The sequence below is a fragment of the Trachemys scripta genome, chromosome 5 (genome assembly GCF_013100865.1).
Source record: "Trachemys scripta elegans isolate TJP31775 chromosome 5, CAS_Tse_1.0, whole genome shotgun sequence".
Taxonomy (NCBI): Eukaryota; Metazoa; Chordata; order Testudines; family Emydidae; genus Trachemys; species Trachemys scripta.
Window position 1 is genome coordinate 65424314 of NC_048302.1, and position 20747 is coordinate 65445060.

At 38.8% G+C, this 20747-nt stretch overlaps 1 long non-coding RNA gene across 2 annotated transcripts in view; it reads right to left on the bottom strand.

Moving 5' to 3' along the window:
- The window catches only part of LOC117877882, a 171710-nt gene that overhangs the window by 92891 nt on the left and 58072 nt on the right, over positions 1-20747 (bottom strand). For both annotated transcript variants that reach the window (XR_004645839.1, XR_004645840.1), the window contains exon 2: positions 18961-19099. This is a non-coding gene — a long non-coding RNA (uncharacterized LOC117877882). The remainder of the gene's footprint in view (positions 1-18960; positions 19100-20747) is intronic.

Consider the following 20747-nt stretch of genomic DNA (forward strand, 5'->3'; position numbering starts at 1 on the left):
AAGTGAGTAACCATAGTCACCCTAAAGTTATGAGAGAGCCCCTCCTCCCCCTCCTGGATGTTTTGTGAGAACTCTCCAGAGGGGCCCAATCCAGTAGCCATGCTCAGAGGGCATCTACAGGATTGGGACTTGCATGCGACTGAGGCAGCCAAACACCTATTTTCCCCTGGTTTGTGACCCACTTTGAGGCTTAGGCAGGAGACAGGTGTCTGGAATCCTAGAGTGTGGCAGCAGTGCATATGCCAAGAGGCAGAAACATTGTCCTTAGGGAACTTTTACTCCAAAACCTTAGGCACCGAGCGAGTTTAGGTGCCCACAGGGTTCAGTGGGAGTTTTGTGCATTGCAGTGATCCCCAAACTGGGACTTAGGGGACTAAAACAGGACCTTAGGTGCCTAACGTCTTTTATGCATCCAGGCCTTATGCATCCGATGAAGTGGGCTGTAGCCCACGAAAGCTAATGCTCAAATAAATTTGTTAGTCTCTAAGGTGCCACAAGTACTCCTGTTCTTTTTGCGAATACAGACTAACATGGTTCCTACTCTGAAAGATAAATCTTGTCACTTTTCTGAGAAACCTTCTGGGGAGATCTGATCAATCAGAGCTTTTTCCCTAAGAGAAGAGAACTGAAAGTCACTAAGGAGTTCTCATATCTCTCCTCCTCCCCAACAGGCCTGCTATCTCCCTTTTGTGTCAGAAACAGGGAAGATAAGTGGCCTTTGAAAATGACTACAAGAGCAAGGGAGAGAGAGAGTAACAGCCATAGGTTGTCAGACTAACAATGTGGGAGCTGGAGCTGAATATCAAGTCTTTCCCAGGAACCCCCAGGGAGATGTAAAATATGATTATAGGACTAAAGTCATTCCATATTGGACTCATAGGAGTGCTTCTGAATTATAGGATAATAACCCTAGAGTGGATGACTCCCTCATCGAACTCAGAAGTATTCCGCTGCTTTGCTCTCTCTGGGAGGTAACTGCTGTAAGTTAAATACATAGTACAATAGGCGACAGAGAAATTTGGGAATGAATTAAAAAGCTAACTTCTTAGGCTTGGAGACGGCAGCAAATAAGGACAATGATCAGTTAGCTCCTTCTCCTTCTGTGTCCTAATTCTATTTCTTTCATCCTAATTCTAGCAGCAAGATTAAAAAATTTTATGCCCACCTGTATGAGTGTGTGCTTAGATTCACACTAATCATCCTTGAGGGGAGCATTTGGAACCTTTGAAAGTTAGGTGCCCAGATCCAGTCCACTGCACTCACTTTGTCATGTCATTCTATTCTGTTCAAAGTTCTGGAACAGCCTTCCAAGGGGAGGAGTGGGGATAAAAAAAACTGACTGGCTTCAAGATTGAGCTTGATAAATTTATGGAGGGTATGGTATGATAAGCTAGACTAGTGCAAATGGTAGCTTCTCTGTAACTTGAAGTCTCTAAACCATGATTTGAGGACCACAGTAACTATTATGGGAGTCTATTACAGGAATGGGTGGGTAAGGTCCTGTGGCCTGCAATGTGCAGGAGGTCAGACTAGATCATCATGACCCTTCTGACCTTAAAGTCTATGAATCTATATAGGATCTCATTCCACCCTGATCACCAAATAGTACGTGAGCACCTTCCAGTAGTGCATTAAGGGACATGACTAACATCTGTCATATATGGTTCATTCTTTCATCTACACAATTGTGTGTACAGTGGAGTGTTTGTTTTTTTAAAGGTACATGCTGATATGTATTTATATTAGAGAAGGCAAGATTGAAGAAAAGCATCTCCTTTTTTGAAGCAGAAGGTGGTGAGGTTTCTTATGGTCCTTCATTCCTGGGGGAATTTGTTCCACCATCTCAAATTGGCCTCTGAGAAAGCTCCGTCCCTTTTACCCCTTATGGTAGAAAGTTCCATTTAGGGTTGCCAGGTGTCTGGTTTTCAAGCAGAACACCCGGTTGAAAACGGATCCTGGTGGCACCGGTCAGCATCGCTGACTAGGCTGTTAGAAGTCCAGTTGGTGGCACCACAGGGCTAAGGCAGGCTCCCTGTCTGCCACGGCTCCGCGCAGCTCCCGGAAGCAGCAGCATGTTCTCACTCTGGATTCTAGGCGTAGGGGCAGCCAGGGGGCTCCATGCACTGTCCCCCACCCCAAGCACCAGATCTGCAGCTCCCATTGGCCAGAACTGCAGCCAATAGGAGCTGCAGGGGGGATCTGTGCACAGAGCCGCCACGCCTCTGCCTAGGAGCTGGAGTGGGGACATGCCACTGCTTCCGGGAGCTGCCTGAGGTAAGCGCCACCCAGAGCCTGCAGCCCTGACCCTCTCCCATACCCTGCCCCAGTCTTGATCCCCTCCTGCACTCCAAACCCCTCGTCCCCAGCCCCACCCCAGAGCCTGCACCCCTGGCTGGAGCCCTCACCCCCCCACACACTCCAACCCCTTGAGCCAGCCCAAAGCCCCCTCCCGCATTCTGAACCCCTCGTCCCAGCCTGGAGCACCCTTCTGCACCCCAAACCCCTCATCCCCAGCCCCACCCCAGAGCCTGCACCCCCAGCCGGAGCCCTCACCCCCTCCTGCATCCCAACCCACTGCCTCAGCCTGGATTTCCCTCTGGCACCCTGAGCTCCTCATTTCTGGCTCCATCCCGGAGCCCGCACCCCCAGCCGGAGCCCGCACCCCCTTCCGCACCCCACTCCCCTGAGCCAACCTTGTGAAAATGAGCGAGTGAGTGAGGATGGGGAGAGTGAGTGACAGAGTGGGGGGGATGGAGTGACCGGGGCGGGGCCTCGGAGAAGGACGGGGCCTTAGAGAAGGGGCGGGGCAAGGGTGTTTGGTTTTGTGCGAGTAGAAAGTTGGCAACCCTAGTTCCATTATCATGGGTTAGATTATAAAACTGCATTAATTCTGTACTCTTGCATTTGATCTTAAGGTTTGGGTTTTTTTTAATGTTTGGGAGCCTAATCGCTATATATTGATATGACTCTCCATCATTTATTCTCCCATGTGGAACAGATCCCATATTAGTGGAAAGTATACATGTGAACAATAAATCAAAAGTCTTAGAAAACAATACAGTACAACTGAGAAATAGTTTTTGTTTTTATTAATCGTTAGGGAATAACAGGTTAAACCCAAATTCAGCTGGAATTCAATTATGCACGATTTCTGTACAATAGGAAATTGCATTTTTGAAAGGTGAAAAATGAAAGTTTTTATTATGATCTATGTATCCCAAAAAATATAGGTCAGCTCAAAATTCTAGTGACTGCCTCTCTATGCCATGTGAACGTATATTATAAATATACACAGACAGTTAAAAGGCATTATGTTTTATAAAATGAAATTAATATTGAGTATAAATGTTACTAAATAATTGTATTTATGAAAAGGAAGAATATAATTAGATTCGGAATTAGAAAAAACTATTTAATCTGCATCTGATTCCTTATTTATATTCAAAATGGTATTAGTTTAACTAACGATGTGATTTTAAACTGATTTAATTAAACCGGTGCAAAACCCTTGATGGATACTTTTAATTTGATTTAAACCTGCCTTATATCTGTGCAGTCTAACTTGATTTTTTGTGAAGTGAAATTAATATAACCAGATTTAAATCAAATTAAGAGTATTCAGACATAGTTCCACACCCATTTAACTAAATCAGTTTGTTAACCAACAAAGTTAAGCTGGTGCAACTGTGAATATAGAAGCGGCCAGAGTAGAATTAGAACTAAAGGAAGAGAGAAGTATTTAGCTTTTATGGTCTGTACTGAGCTAGAATATATTACTGTAGAAAGAAACAAGATCCCTCACTGAGATTAATTTAGAATTAAAGCAAATTTGATTTTTTTTAGGAATTACACCCTAACACTAAAAAGTAATGAAATAAATTCAGACAACACACATCAAGCTCCAAGCATTAGTCCACTAGCATCTAATTTCTTCTCTCGTGCTCACTTTCAATTCAACATAATTAGTACCCTCAATACAGTGTTAATAAATCAAAAATTAACATTAATAAATGTTAATAGTAGCATAAGCCTTACATTAATCTACAGTCTAAAAGTGAAGAGGAATAGTTTACCAGCATTATGTTATATCCTTATTACAAAGCAGTTCCTACATTTCTACTGTCACAGACTATAATGGCAATGAGTATAATAACTATCCTAGCACAGATATTTTGCATATTTAGATAAGGTGAACCACTAGAAACTGAAAACAGTAAATGTATAATCTGAGACAATTTGACTGGTAATGCTTATGACACAAAAGCAGTAACAATAGATTTTAGAGTAGATATTTGCAAATCAATAAAGGTGAATTAACATTAATGAAAGCCCGCTTTTTTCCCTTTGCCTGGATATACCAGTTTGTTAGATGTGGTGTGTATACTATGTCACAGTTTCCTCTGCTGCTAAAAATCCTTTCAAATAGTGGCATGCATTTTAGAGAACAGCATGAATATTTTACTACCCTGTAGCAGAGTAGTAAAGTAGTTCCCTTTTGTTTTTATAAGAATAAAATCAGCTCTGTGGTTTTCTTCCAGCTGCAATTGATGGATGAGGTCTGATCGCTTTATACTTTTTAAGATTCTATATACTATTTTCTCTTTGACAATGCTATCTAGAACCAATTGTTAGAAATCACGTGCCTAGCATGATATCAGTTCTGATCTGGTATTGCAACTACTACATGTGATCATGTTTAATAAAATATTCCACAGCTATATTATAGGCACATATAGCCTGCAATGAAAGGCAGCAACTCTGTTGTGAGTCATCCCTTTTATTAGCTTTTGCAGCCTATTTCTACTGTGGAACTGTGCTGGTTGTTAAGTAGTTTGTCTTTTAAAGAAGTGTGTTTGAGCTGTAACAGAGCTATATGCTTGCTCTTCTTGGATACAGTCAAGACATTCTGTGATAGTGCCCTTCAAAAAATTGCAATGAAACTACCACAGAACATATACTAATACAAGGTTTGTTCAGGGTTTTTAAAAAATACTTAATTAGACTTCCAGTAATATTACTACCGCCATTGCTCCAACTGTCTGCCTCTGCCTTGAATTGCTTGGCTGGTGACTATTAAAATAGCACATCAGCAACATTCCTTTTGTGACCTGGTTGGAACTGTAGAAATATGGCTCAGAATGAAAGCGTTTCCTTTTATTTCCCTGTATACTATGATTTGGTTTTGGTTGGTTCAACGGGGAGCTGTAAGGGCATTACAAATTATGCCCCAGATTTCTGTACCAACAACATTAGTCCCTGATCTGCAACTGTGAGATTTGGAAAACTCTTGGTTTTATAAAAAAAATAAGAGCTCTGATCTCTCCTTTCAGGATATGCTGAGTACAAAGCAAGCCTGGCTCTTATTCTGTGTTCTGCATATAGAAAACTGATTACCTCTGCTCAAAGCAAGTTTACAGCTTTGCCTGTTATTCTTATTTCTTTACAGTGACCTAGTTTACTTAAGTCTCTCAGGAAATAAAATAATAATTTGTTGCACTTACACAGCTCCCTTCCTCAGAGCTTCTCAGTGTGCTTTGAAACATTAATTAAGCATGCCTTAAAACACCTTATCAGGTAAGTACATACAAAGAATATTTCAAATGGGATCAACATAAAAGATGTATAAATGGCTTTGTCTTCGCCAAGAGACACTGGTAATGTCCTACATGCTCATGAGGGCTTGGAATGGGAAACGAATAATGACAAGGAAATTGCAATACTGTCTGAACAATAATCTGTAAAAAAACATTTTTGTGGCCATCAAGTACACTTTAAGCATAATTTAAAAACACCAGGATTCCCTTGGAGATTAAGTCTTGAATTTCATACAGTTTTATTATCTATCCTGTTCAGAAACTATTTTTTTCATGAAAGGAGCTAGCAACGTTAGCCCAGACTTAAAAGGACTTATTCAACATGTCACCAGTTATATCTTTATTTTTAGCCCATTTTCACATTCCAAGATTAAGGGATCTCTCAGTCTTCTGAGAGTCTAGGTATAAAAATTAGTATTACAAACTATAATGGACTGGCAAGATTTGTCTTAACATGTCACTGTCCACAGGTGGTGATCCGGCTTGGAAAGAGTTACATGGTTTCTGCTGACCCACTGAGGCAGATGGTTCATTACCCCCACCCAGATATAAAGAGGTGGCAGAGACTGTCTAAGAGAAAGAACTTACGGTGATGGCTGAGCAGTTCTGAGGAAGGAAGCAGCCAACCCTGTAGAGTTTCTCTTTAAATACCAAACTGGGGGAAGGGAAATGAGGGCAGGAGACTGGAGAGAGTATTAAACTCTGCACAGCATGTGAGCCCTGGTTTTAGAGCAGATTGAGAAAGGCAGTTGCTCACACAAATACTCAAATGCAGAAATAAATACTTCATATGCAAGAGAGCAGTCACACATGAAATGGGATGGTAAAGGATATGGGAGAAATAAGTGTTACGTCCATAGGCACATTGGAGAATTTGAAGCCAATTGGTAAAGCCCATGGATATCTCCCTGTGTATGGAATACGCCACATATTTACCGACGCAGCTGAGACTCAAACCAAGACCATCAGCTACAACAGTAAGTTTACTAGATGAGCAAACAAAGGAAGACTTCAGCAGTCAAAACCAGTCGGAACTATGCTAAGCTTTACTCAGCTAGAAATCTTAGAGTAGTAGATTTTAAAGCCAGAAGGGAATATTAGATCTGACTTCCTGTATATCACAGGCTATTAAATTTAACCTGTATTGAGCCCAATAAGTTGTTTTTGATGAATACATATCTTCCAGAAAGGCATCCAGTCTTAATATGAAGGCATCAAGAGATAGAAAATCCACCTCTTCCCTTGGTAATTTGTTCCAATGTTTAATCAGCCCTACAGTTAAAAACATGTACCTCACTTCCGGTTTGAAATTGCCTGGCTTCAGCTTCCAGACATTGATTCTTGTTATGCCTTTCTAAAGCAGATTAAATAGTCTTTTAGTATTTTCTCCTCAGGAAGGCACTTCTACACTGTTATCAAGTCACCTCTCAAACTTTTCTCAAACAGCCTCTCACTGTAAGATATTTTCCTCAGAGAGGTGAAGTGACTTGGCCAGCAGGCCAGTGGGAGAGCCAGAAAAAGAACCCAGGTCTCCTGAGACTGAGTCCAGTGCTTTCCAATGCTATTAATCTGCAAATATTACTCCACCTATTAGGGATCAAGCCCCCAGCCTAAATACCCTTAGCAGATTTGTCACCTTCCATGCATTCTTAGCTCAGTCAGCACCACACAGTTTAACACAATTAGCACAGTCAGTCATGTGGTATAGTTTAAATCATACATCTGGGAGTTAAAATAAAGGATTTGGTGGCTAAGCCAGCAAACAAGGTGGTTGCTTAATGGTTTAATTTTAGAGGTAGAAAGAGAAGCACCAGTCACTAACGCTAACCTGAAGGACCTGGAGCAGAAAATAAGAAGCTGAATAAGGAGATGAAAGAAGAACTGCAGGCCAATATTATGGACATCAAAAGTTAAATCAGTGAGGTTAATAAAAAAAAAATAAAAAAGGAGGTTGAAATAGGATAAAACAGCAATTGAAAATTATTACCAATCTAGGTCAAAGACTGCAAATAATATTTTTTTAAAGAGAGAATTAAAATTACAGGACATGTAGAATAGGAAATATGGAAACAATGTAAGGATTAAAGGTATTCTGGAGGAAGAAATTCTCTGGAAATGCAAATGAGATTTTTCAAAGTATATTAAAATTGGGCAGCCAGGTATGCATTTATAGTGAAGGGGTACACATGTCCCTTTTTCCCAAGTCTCCATTAGGATCAAGACAGACATGTGATTATCTGTCTACATTAGATGTCTACATTACTACTAAGGTAGGAAATACATACTAAGAGCTATGAGGAAGAGATCTGAAACATGGATCATACTTTCACCAACCCATAAAAACCTTTCCAGATCTGGTAACCTCAGCCCATAGAAAATAAAAGGAACTGCACCAAGTAACCACAATTCTTAGAAAATGGGGGTTCCGATTGCGGGCCGCAAAACATTTTGCTGACGTTGACCGTCTGCAGGCACAGCCCCCTGCAGCTCCTATTGGCTGGGAACGGCAAACCGCAGCCACTGGGAGCTGCCGGGGGCCGTGCCTGCGGATGGTCAATGTCAGCAAAATGTCTCACAGCCCATGGGCCGCAGGTTGCCCACAACTGCATTAGACGGTCCTTTAAATGGAGAAGTGTGTGTTTTTTTTCAGAGCCAAAGGAAGGAAAAGAGATACTAATGAAAATGAGAAGAGGCAACTCAACTAGGGAACAACAGACCGAATGGGAAAAAAGCAACTGAACCTACATGTCACCAAGAAACAACTGGGAATCAGTGAGACCAAAGTGAAAGAAAACAATATAAAAAGATGCAACAAGACAACAATACAGACCTGAGAACGGTAGTAGACCAGACATAGAAGAACAAGATTAGAATATGGGTTAAATCATTATTCTAAGTAATAGATATTATATTTTTATAGCAATATGGATAATCAGCTGTCTAGCACCCAGGAAGCAGTGTACTTAATAGATACAAATTTATTGCTAAATTAATGCTGTGGTTCATAGGATTTAATAGACAAAGAGAACAGTGATTTAGCTGGGGACCTTGCTATCCTTCCCCTAATGAAGTATAATTGATGTTAGAGTTATCAATATGAGAATGTTTGTGATATTCATTGAAAAGGAGTCATTTACAGTGAAAATTTTAAGAATACATGAGCTCAAGATTATACCACAATCTTATAATGTTGTGCATTGTAAGAACATTTGATAAGGCCTGTTTTTTGTTAAATATATAGATCCCTTCAGCAGGGATCCAGCACATGCCTATAGGAAGAGCTCAGGTTCCCATGGACAGTGGGGACCAGCCAATAATAGGGGAAAGAAGAGAGAAGTGGGAATGGGAACAGAAAGCCAGAAGTGAAGGAAAAATATAAACCAAACTGGGTTTCGTGACACATAGAGGCACCAACACCTCCACAGAAAGAATACAGCTTTTTTTCTAACCCTGCAAATTTGTACACCAAGATCGGCTACATCCAGTCCTCATCATCCGTTGGTAGCAGATAATATAGACTGAAATATCATACCTCAGATATCATATCCCAAGTGTGGACACAATGGATGTGACCCAATTTAACATTAATAGTGGGGATCCTATAGAAAAGACTTAGAAATTGAATGGTTCCCTAATAAAGCATTTGGGGGGGGGGTTATTTATTTATTTATTTACTTGTTGGGTTTGGCTTTTGGTTGCTTGGTTGTTTGATATTATCAAAACAGAAACTAAGTGGTTTTTGTACTAATGATAAAGGTCAAACCTCTATAAACATTGCCTAGAATGCATATGAAAGCAGTAATAGCAGGGAAATTAGCCTCGCGTCCCAAAGGAAAAAAGAAAGGGAAATAGAAGCAAATTACTAATGGAGATTAAAAAAATGCAAGCTTTGCATAAAATAATGAGGTCTAGAAGTATATTTAAATGCCTCTTCTTCCTCAGAAAGCAACTAAATGCCATATTTCTAGAGAACACTAAAAAGGCCCTCAGCTAGCTGACAGAGATTTTAGGAGGGGGCAATAAGGCTAATAAACTCCTTGCCTGCAGATTAAGAAAAAAAGGAATGAAAAGAGTCAAATTCAGGCAATACAAATTCAAAATCAGAAGTAAAATTTAAGACCAGAAAGATTGTTGAAGAATTCAGGAGGCTTCATACAAATTTTTATGCCTCAAAAGACCCACTGGAGAAAATTATAGAATATATTCATGCCTGTTAACCCATGAACAGGAATACTTAGAAAGACCAAGAGAGGAAGGGGAGTTTATAAAGGTGAATAAATCTGCGCCAACACAAAAATCTCCAGGACCAGATAGGTTCTCAGAGTTTTATAAGAGGACATCAGATATGATTGCTGGTAAACTACCCACTCTATTGAATTGTTTGTTTGTTTTTTAAAAGCGCAATGAGATTTCCAATACAATTCAAGAAGCAGATACAAAGTTACAAAAAGACAAGGTGCTATCTGGCTCATGTGGGCCATTCTCACTTCTTAATGTAGACATGAAAATACTTTCAGAGACTCTTTCCAGAAGACCAGAAACAGTTCTTCTTCAGTTAATATACATTTGATCAAACAAGTTTCCTACATAACAGATAACTGAGCAATAACATTGGATGAATCATAGTAGTAATTCATGATATTCAAAATAAAAAGAAATAGAGATCTACCACTATCTTTAGACTCTGAGAAGGTCTTTGCTAAAGCAAGGTGGCCCTTCATAAAAACACTGCTATTAGAGGAAGGTTTTGGAGTTTAAGAAAACAATATATCTCTAATCCCCAAATAAAACTTTCATTTGAATAAACAGTTTACTGTTGTAGACCTAGAACTATTAGACTATAAATATTTACATTTAATAATTGGGCCACACCATTTGCAGCACATACACTCAACTTCATCCTTTTCTCCTGTTTTTCTTTTTTTTTTAAACTTTCAAATACTTCCTTGTGTTCTGAAATGTATTCAGACACAGATTTTCATTTTCTTCCCATTTTACTGTGTCAAATCTTTAAACCATTATCTGCTAACAGCTTGAAATGAGTATGTGGTATGTGTGAGATTCATCAGTAAGCTCATGCACTTCAGAGCTTGCATGTGTACCCTGTTTGTTTCTTGTGTGTATTTTCTAGACTAATACATAGCCTTTTCTCAACAGGCAGCTTTGCAGATATACACAGACTAACATATTATCATAATACATATATCTCATGTATTATATTTTCCTAATAAAACAAATTATTTTTTATATATTTGAATGATACAAAAGTAGGGTGAAAATCAGAAAAAAAAAATGAATACTTTTTGTAAAACCCAGGAATTTTTTGGTAAAAATCAGTTTAAACTGTAAATGAAGGGGGTTATATATTATAGATCTCAAGATCAAGTAGATTTTATAATGTATGTGGAACAAGGTGTGCTGAGTCTGGAGCTAACTTAGAACCTGTCATTCTACTACCCACCATTATATATTAATTGGGAAGTGATTGGAAGACAGGTAATCGACAGAGGATGTCCACTAACGGAGTAGAACTACAACGGAAGGGCTAATTGAGGGGGAGGTAACCCCAGCAACTGGGATTATATAAAAAGACAGGAAGGGAGTGGTCGAGAAGAGTTAGGAGCCTGAAAGAAGGCTGAAGTTGGCAGGACTAGATGCTGCTAGTACTGTTCCCTGCCCTAGAAGCAAGTGGGAAGCTGTCTGTGAACTGTACCCAGGGCCAATCAGAGGGGGTGGGGGCAGGAGGGCCATTTGGCCTGGGCCCCAAGCTCAAAGGGGGCCTCAAATTTAGACACTTGTTAATTTTTTGGCATTTGATAAGTTTCACAACTTGTTTTTATGTGTATCCCTATCGGACCAGAATGTGACACACTCTCTCAGTTTAGAGCTACAAATGTAAGGAAATAAGAGATGTGATTTGGTAAAAGGCATAATTTTTTTGTTAACTGATATAGATTTTGTCATATTAAAGAGTTAAAAATGTTCATAAATATTAATAAAAATATATCGGTTCTGATGGCACAAGGTTAGACCGTGATGAATGTGTCTTCTCAGATCAGCTGATTATATAAACAAACCACTACTAGTGATTGGTGCTGGATCAAGTGCGTGTTGAAAGGTAAAGAATTGATACATTTTAGTGTCTTTATAGTTTTGCATCTAATTGACTAAGGAATTATTTATGTGTGAGAATTCCTCATAATTATCTTCATATGGTATCTAAAAGAGGTGACTTGTCGGATGGTTGAGCCCTAACTTGGTAACTTGGCCATCATCATAGGCTTTCATAGTCTATAGGCCCAGATTCAAGGTGAAAATTTGTGAGGACAGTCTTGTACAGTGAGTTTCATGAGGACACATGTTTGAAATTTTTGGACATTATCTCTCTGTCTGTATCTGTGTCTGTGTTTACTATATATATGTCATCCCTTTGTCTTCAGCTCAGCCTGTTATATTTTACCTTGCGTGCTTGAGTTTTGATTCAGTGATAAGGATAATAACCTGTCTGACTGTTTCATTTTGTGTTCTTAATTAATATTCCTTCATTGATAATTTACTCTTGACTGAATTCTCTACAGAAACTAATAACTGGAAAAAACTTCTTGAATGCATCCTGAATGTCAACCTTTTTCTTTCTGAGCAGGGATTGGCTTTCTTTGGTTTCAGTCAATGTATTGGTGATCGTGCAAATGGAAACTTTCTAGGCATAGTTGAGCTCCTCATCAAATATGACCCACTTTTATCAGAGCATGTTATACATGTTCGAGAATCGCAAGAGAGTCAAAAGTGCATGCAAGTCCATTATCTCTCCACATGCATACAAAAAAAGCTTACTGAGCTATGTGGGTCATTTGTACAAACAACAATTCTTGATGAGATTCGAAATGCCGAGTATTTTTCAATCATGGTTGATGTGACTCCAGATTGTTCTCACAAGGAACAGACTACTATGGTTATTCGATATGTTAAGATTGTAGACAGCTCAAAATTTTCAACTGAAGAAAGGTTTATTTTGTTTGATAATTTCATGAGAAAACCTGGATAAGAAATTGCTGCTTGAGTACCAGCAATTCTAAAAGGTTTTAAGTTAGATTTTCAAGTCTGCATTGGTCAAGCCTATGACAATGGATCTAATATGGCTGGGAAGTACAAAGGTGTACAAGCAGTTCTGCTTGAGCATAATTCAAACTGTATTTTCTCCAGCTGTGGAAACCACACACTAAACCTTAGAGATGTTGACTGTGCTGAATCATGCAAGGAGGCAATTACTTACATTGGAACTGTTCAGCAAATGTACAATCTCTTCAGTAGCAGTCCACAAAGGTGGGAAATTCTGAAGCAATATCTTCCTGTTTCACTGCATGGGATGTCCAAAACTAGATAGTCTGCACAGATTGATGGTATTCAACCAGTTGCACAGCATTTGAATTCAGTAAGAGGCTTTAAATGAGCTTGAATCTCTCAATCTCACTGCAGACTCGAACTGAACTTCAGTCTATTCAGAAGCACATGTCCAAATTTGAATTCATTCTGATGTCATCTTTCTGGATGAAGCTACTTACAATGATCCACCAAACTAATCGGGTAATGGAAGTATGCAATGCTACACTTGATGTTGAGAGGGATAACACTGAAACACTTATCAATGACATTCAACAGATTCATGAACAATGGGATGCAATCCTGACTGAGTCCAAATTAGTAGCACAGAATATTGGCATTTCATCTGAGTTCTCCACCAATCGCAACTTACCTACTGAATCCGATGCCGAGCAGCATTATAGGGTCAATGTCTTCCTTGTCATCATTGACTCTATTCAGTCAGGTCTTACACATCGATTTAAGTCACTGTGACTAATTTGTATCCTTTTGGGGTTTCTTTGGCAGTTCAACAGACTGAGTAATGAAGATCTACTTTCTGCAGCTGAATAATTTCAGCAACAGTAAAACAAAGAAATCTCAAAGGATCTCAGTGATGTTGTCATCTTCCTCAAACTAATATATTCCACGAACTTTAAATTGGATTGCAAGGCAAAGGAATTGCTTCAAGTAATACTCAAACTTGGAATCTCTGGGGTGTTTCCTAATATCACAATAGCATTGCGTATTTTTGTCAGTTTGCCTGCATCAGTGGCTTCAGGTGAACACACCTTCAACGTGCTGAAGCGGGTAAAGAACTATCACTGTTCAACTATGGGACAAGAGCATTTGAATGGGCTCACCATGCTTAATATCAACTGTGACATTGCACGAAAGCTAGATTTTTCCGCAGTAATTAGTGCATTTGCACAGAAAAAGGCTAGAAAAGCATTTGTTAAATAAAAAAAATATTCAAATTATGTCTCACTTTTTTTGGTGCCTTATTTTGTTTTCATGTGTCGTCATTTTTTATTTTATTATGGCTAAGGGCCTCAAAAGCTGGAAATGGCCCGGGCCTTTTTTGGACCTCTGAGAGGGCCTGACTGTACCTATGTGTAATGTAAATAACATTACAGTTGTGGTCTGCTGGAAGAATACAATAAAACACAGTGGTAGTAAAGGAGACCTGGAGTGTTTATGGTCTGTGATTAAGGCCTGAAAGGTTACCATTTTTGGAATCTGAACAAAATAAATACACTGACAATGATATGGCACTGCCAAATACAAATGGGTCTTTTAAAGTTAGCAAATGCAGGTTATGAATAAGATTAATACTTGATGGAAACTTCATGTATTTTAATAATGACAAAATAAATTTAAAAAATAAATAAAGGGTTTAATATAAAACTTTTGGATCTAAAAAACTAAAAAATTGAGTGGGTTTTAAAACTTGTAATGATAGGCTATTTTGATTGTTTTACTTTTCAATTTGTTATTAATTTATTTTTTTACTATGGTATAATTTAATCTATCAGACATCTGGGAGTTAAAATGAAAGATTTTTGACAACTCTCATAACAACATTATGAGCCAATGGAAAGTGACCAGATGGTACATAAAGGCTTGCCCTTATAAACTCAAATACTATTAAACCTGTATTTCATCACCTTAATTCCATAAATGTGTACAGCTTCTTCTTGCAGTGATTTATGCTTCTTACTGCTATTGCTGACTTCAGCAGTTCATTCTGTCTTCCAGCCATTCATCGAGATAATCAAATTAATGTTTTAACATAGTATTTTTATTATTATTTCAAAAAAAGAGATAAATTTTAATAACATTAGTGGGGAAAAGGAGGACGGTAGAAATTCTTGTCAGCAGGAAATATGGTCCATCATATAATATGGAAGACTTGAAATGTAGACCCAGTTAGCTTTGTAGTAGATTTTTTGCCACCCAACTAGCAAACCAACTAGCCTTCAGATGTCATGGCACTTTATTCACACCAGAAAACATGCATACATAATGGCAGGTAATGAATGATTATTCCTTAAATTATGTTGATACAGTTTATTGGTTAAAATTATGGATCAGAGACTCCAAAAGAGTTCTGGGTTTTGCAAAATAAAGTTTGCAGATGACACAAAAATTGGGGGAGTGGTAAATAATGAAGAGGACAGGTCACTGATTCAGAATGATCTGGATCTCTTGGTAAACTGGGCGCAAGCTTAAAATATGTTTTTATATGGCTGAATGTAAATGTATACATCTAGGAACAAAGAACGTAGGCCATACTTACAGGATGGGAGACTTTATCTTGGGAAGCAGAGACTCTGGAAAGGATTTGAGAGTCATGGTGGATAATTATGTTTTTATATGGCTCAATCTATTAAACTTAACAAAGAGAAAGTTAGGAGGTGACTCTGAAAATCTTTAGAATTTGAGTGGAAGGGATCACTAATAGGAGAGTAATTCAGTATTCATGCCAATTCAGTCGATGATCACTCAAGCAATGGTATCCCCAGACACTGGTTTGAAAGCACTAACTCATTTTCATAGGACACCAAACTGCCATGAGATACTTTCAGTCCCTGACAATCTGCATTAAAGTCCAGCAAGCTCTTTATCTCATTTCCCCATCTAGTCCTCTACCATTATTGTCTATCTCTGTATAAGAAAACACTCTGCTTCTGACACACCATTAACTAAGTAAGCCAGAATTTGGAAAATTCAGAGATGGCCAATGTATTATAAATTATGAGAGTGGCCTTTAACACAGTAATTCTTCACTCCCTCATGTCAAGCCTGAACCCACAATGTACCAAGTGCTTGATCAGACTCCTACACTTTTTTCCCCCCTCACGTGTGACAATTTTATTAGCCAAAATAAATAAATAAGCAAGCTTCTTTACAGGAAAATCTTTGATATAATCTAACCCCCAAAAATATAAAGATGAATGCTTTTCCTATTAATGTTGTTCTCATGCTTTCCAGACATGGAATGCCACCAACAGGAAGAGAAAAGGAAAAGGAGAAAGTCCAACAAGAAAAAGACAATACATGCAAGTGTGGTCGAAGTGATTTAGGACAAGTACTTCTCAGACCCATTGCTGGAAAAACTTCTGATAAAGGTAGATGTGGAAGCGGGGCACCTGGAGACAGTGAAATAAAGGATGTGATTGAGAGGAAGGAGCTGTTCATTGATCAAATGGAATCCAGACATGACAATAATAATAGTTAATGAACCGTGACCTATGAAGCGGCTTCAGCACCTTTTTTATAACCCCACTTCATGGCCTTAATAATAATAAAACCATCAGGGCTTTTTACAGACCACATCTCCTCTGGCTTCTGAAGGGAGAAAACTTTAACTGCAGAAGGTACATTTGATTCCTTCCCATTTTTTCATTTTTTATGACTATTATGTTTAGAGTATATTTCATTGTAATGTGTTCACTTTTATATCTATAGTATGCACAGAAAAGAGCAGAATTCCATATCTCTACTGGATTTTGTATAGCGTTATTACAGAAATTAAATATTTAATTTATATTTATTTTAAGTAGCAGCTGAAGCTGACTGAAGAGTAGTAAGTAAATCCTTTTAAAAAATACTTCTCTTCAGTGAAATGTCTGGTCTTAACACAAGGTACTACTTTTGATTTCAGATAACTTGTAAGTTTACATTGAAAAAAATATGAAGCTGATTTGTTGCTTGTGAAAGATGCCTGACTAACAAGCCTGGAGAATGATGTCTTCTGTTTATCCATAGAACAGGTATAGCTAATGCAGCAATAAAACCTTCCCCAAACTGGGCGTGACCCATGACTGTACCTCAACCCTGACCTGGGAGGAACAGTTCTGGAAGGGCAATTCAGTCTCTGTATCCATTCAGTATTGAGTCCTTTTGCTGAGAGTCCCAGATAATGTCAACTGTGATGGTGGAAACTGGACTGATGATAGCAACATGCATACAGGCCACTGAAGAGTTTTTAGATGTTAATAACTTTTTCTTAGTACCAACCTGGATTAGATCAGCATTTACAGTGAAAGGTTCTGTATTACATTACCAGTTCCCTGAACCACACAGCACTAAAGTTTATATTTTACACTGAATACATATTCAATTAAAGGAATTTCTAATATAATCTATACTTAAATATACCGAGCTGAAATCAGAACATTTCAAAATACCATCTTTCAAAATACCATAGCATTAATATGGTGTCCAACACAGAGACAAATAAACTGGCCTAGCTGCACCCCAGAGTATAAAATCATAAATTGGCCTAAACAGTATCCAAGCCCTGAAACTGTCAGTGTATTTCAGGGGAATGCCCACATGCTCAGGGTCTAACTGATCAGGGTTGGGAAGGAATCTTCCCCTGGGTCAGATTGGCAGAGACTCTGGGGTTTCTTTGCCTTCATCTGCAGTATGGGGCACGGGTCACTTGCAGGTTTGAACTAGTGTAAATGGTAAATTCTCTAACTTGAAGTCTTTAAACAATGATTTGAGGACTTCAGTAACTCAGCCATAGGTTAGGGTCTATTACAGGAGTGGGTGGGTGAGATTCTGTGGCCTGCAATGTGCAGGTCAGACTAGATGATTACAATGGTCCCTTCTGACCTTAAAATCTATGAGGGGCCTACACCCATGAGGCAGCTGAGGCTGTCCCAAATTCCCTATTTTATATCCGTACCCTCTCTTCACCATTTTTTTCTAGCTAAAGGGGACTGAACAGACCTCCATTCAAAGTCTGTTAACATTATGCCTTAACTATTGGAGCATAAGCATCCTCATCTTTAATAAGGAATGGAGACAGATTAATTTGACTCTCTCCCCTCCCCACCACACCCATCCTTTCTTCCATCCAGCATCTATTAGTCTCCCTGCCAAAGGCCACCAGAATATGCTGTCCTCCCTCCCTATCCACTCAAGCAAGCCAAAAAAAAAACCAAACAAACCCAAGAATTCCCTGTCCATGAGAAGCCAAATCCCCTCTCTCCTCCCAGCCCAATAGCTTCACTGAACCCCTCAAAAACTGACCATTCCCTAAACTGTTAAACCCCTGGGGATTAATCAGTACGCTAAGGGTTAATCAACTGGCAACACTCCCAGTCGGGAGAGTGAAAGACCAAGATGATACATTAACCAAGGCCAGGTCTACACTAGAAATATTTGCTGGTATGACAATATTGGTTCAATGTGTGATTTTTTATTTTTAGGGGGGAAGGCATATACAGGATACACCAGCAAACATTGTCTAGTGTAGACCTGGCCCAGTGTCCCACCAGGTAAGGCAATGCACTCATCACTAATACATGAATTTAGCCCTGACCTTTCCATATACCAAATTGAAACAGGACCCTTCATGGTCCATCTCCGTTAATATACCTTCCTCTGAGTTTATTTCCTCTCTTACAGTGAAGTTACTTTTCACTAAACAAGGGACAGTTCTGTCCTATGCACTTAAGGGATGGGCAAACCAGTGTGACTAAATTTAAAGCCAACTCAAATCTCAGTCCAAGGAAGTTTACGATTCTTATACAGTGACAGATGCTTCTATACTAACTAGTTTGGGCCAAAAGAAATATAGAAATCCCACTAAAAAAATATTCTCTCAGTACATGTGAGCTGCACAGAAACACAAGTGTCCACTCACTTTATAGTCTTGGGGTCTATTTCCTTACAATGCATGTAATGGACTACTTTCATGTTATGCTAAAGAGGACAGCATCACTATTAAAAAATTCTCAGATAGGAAAAGGATTCCCTCAAGGAAATTAAGAAAAGATTATAGAAGAAGAGCGAGGGAAACAAAAGCATTGTATTCTAGTTGTGTACACATTTTGATTCACTATTCAATAGGCTGAGGCCAAAGAAATGCTATTTGTCATTTCTCCAAATATTGATTAACACATTAAAGAGCAAAGCACTTCATTTTACTTCCTACCTGGTGGACATGAAAGATTCAGACAACATTTAAATGACGTAGTATTAAAAATACCTGAGCCCCATCTCCACAAGCACTTAGCTCATTGTTACCACCAGTGCAGCTGCGGTATTGCCGTACCATGGGTTTTAATTTTCTAGAGCAAACAAGGCCTTAGCGATCTCCAAGCAAAAAACAATCAGGTGAAGTCAGTCTGTCGGGGAAAAGACAAATGAGAGGTTTAAGAAAATACATTTCAAAATATGTAGCATCATTTGGAAATCTCTTCTACTTACACCAAACTGTTTTTTAAAAAACAGGATTTAGAGGAGTCTGCAACATGTAAGAGTATTTAGGATTAGCAGCTCATCTCAATGTGAATAAATCATCCAGAGTCAGGACAGTAACATTTTAGAGATTCGTTATTTTTAAAATCGCCTTTAAAATGACAATAGTGCATTAGAAGGGAAAACACAATCTATAAAAGAAGGAAGAATTTCAGGCGTCACCCAAAAATATTTGCCAGAAGAAATAAATGGCTACACTTAAAATCACTCTACAGAGATTTAAATTGGAGACAGAGTGTAGCTAGCGCCTCCAACAGTTCCTCCAAGAACATTTGAAGTCTCCAGAATAGTAGAGGTATTCTTGAGAAAAGTGTTCTACTAAACGGAGCCCTGGAGCGGGTAAACCTGATGGGACTTGGGGATTCACAAAACCTCTAGCACTTTTAAAAAATGTTATTAGGGTGTGATCTTTTATTAAATGTTTTTTAAATGATGCTTTGAGAAAATTTAATCTACAAAGCACTTATTTTAAACAAAGGGGAAAACAGTGTTATGAAACCACAAAGATTCTTGTTTGAAATCAATTCTTGCAATGCTTCTAGCTAGCGATAAACAAGAGAAAAGCATGCAGCACGGCCATAAAGACAAGAGAACATGCAGCAGCCCAAAACTCTCATTTGGCCAGATCCAAATGAAAACTGTATCTCAAAAGCTTCAAATTTTGTTCTAAATTTGCAGCCCAAAGTTTCTGCATGAATTCTAAATTTAAGCAAAATAAGTTATCCCATCCCATCCCGGGCCACCGCTTCCCGCAGCTCCCATTGGCCGGGAACGGCAAACCGTGGCCACTGGGAGCTGCGAACAGCCATACCTGCGGTCACTTAGGTAAACAAAGCATCTTGTGGTCCACCAGGGGCTTACCCTGAACAAGCCGCAAAACAAGTTTGGGAACCCCTGTTCTAAGGTGTGAATTTAAACCACTATAGCTAAACCAGTGCAAAACCCCTGTTGTGTACACTCTTATTTTGGTACAAGAGTGGCTTTTTTGTTCTACCCTAAATTGATTGAGAACAGAGTTAAGCTAAAATGGAAACAGCCACTCTTATACTCAAATAAGAGTGTCCACACAGGGCTTTGCATTGGTTTAAAACCTGACTTAAGTTAAATCGGTCTGACTATCCTGTGCAGTCAAGGCTTGAGTGTTTCAGGCAAATACTGCCAGGTATTACTGCAGAGGGGCACAACTGTGACCCAGATTATTAGCCTGCTCCCACATATATGCATTTTAGTGCTTTGCAGTTATAAAGTACCTTGAAGATTAAAAGTGCCATGCAATCATCAAGTAATTAATCACCTAACCATTAAGAGACACAGGAAGCAACCAACCATATATTATAGCATAGAGGAAGCATATTTTATTAATGACATGGAATATTACCTTACATGATTAAAATTCTATGCTCTGTTCTATTATTAACCACAGGTCTAAATGATGATGCCAGTGTTCCATAATGAAACAATATAATCATCTTTAACCCTGGAAAGTTCTGAATCTATCCTGTGCTGTTGCTCCAT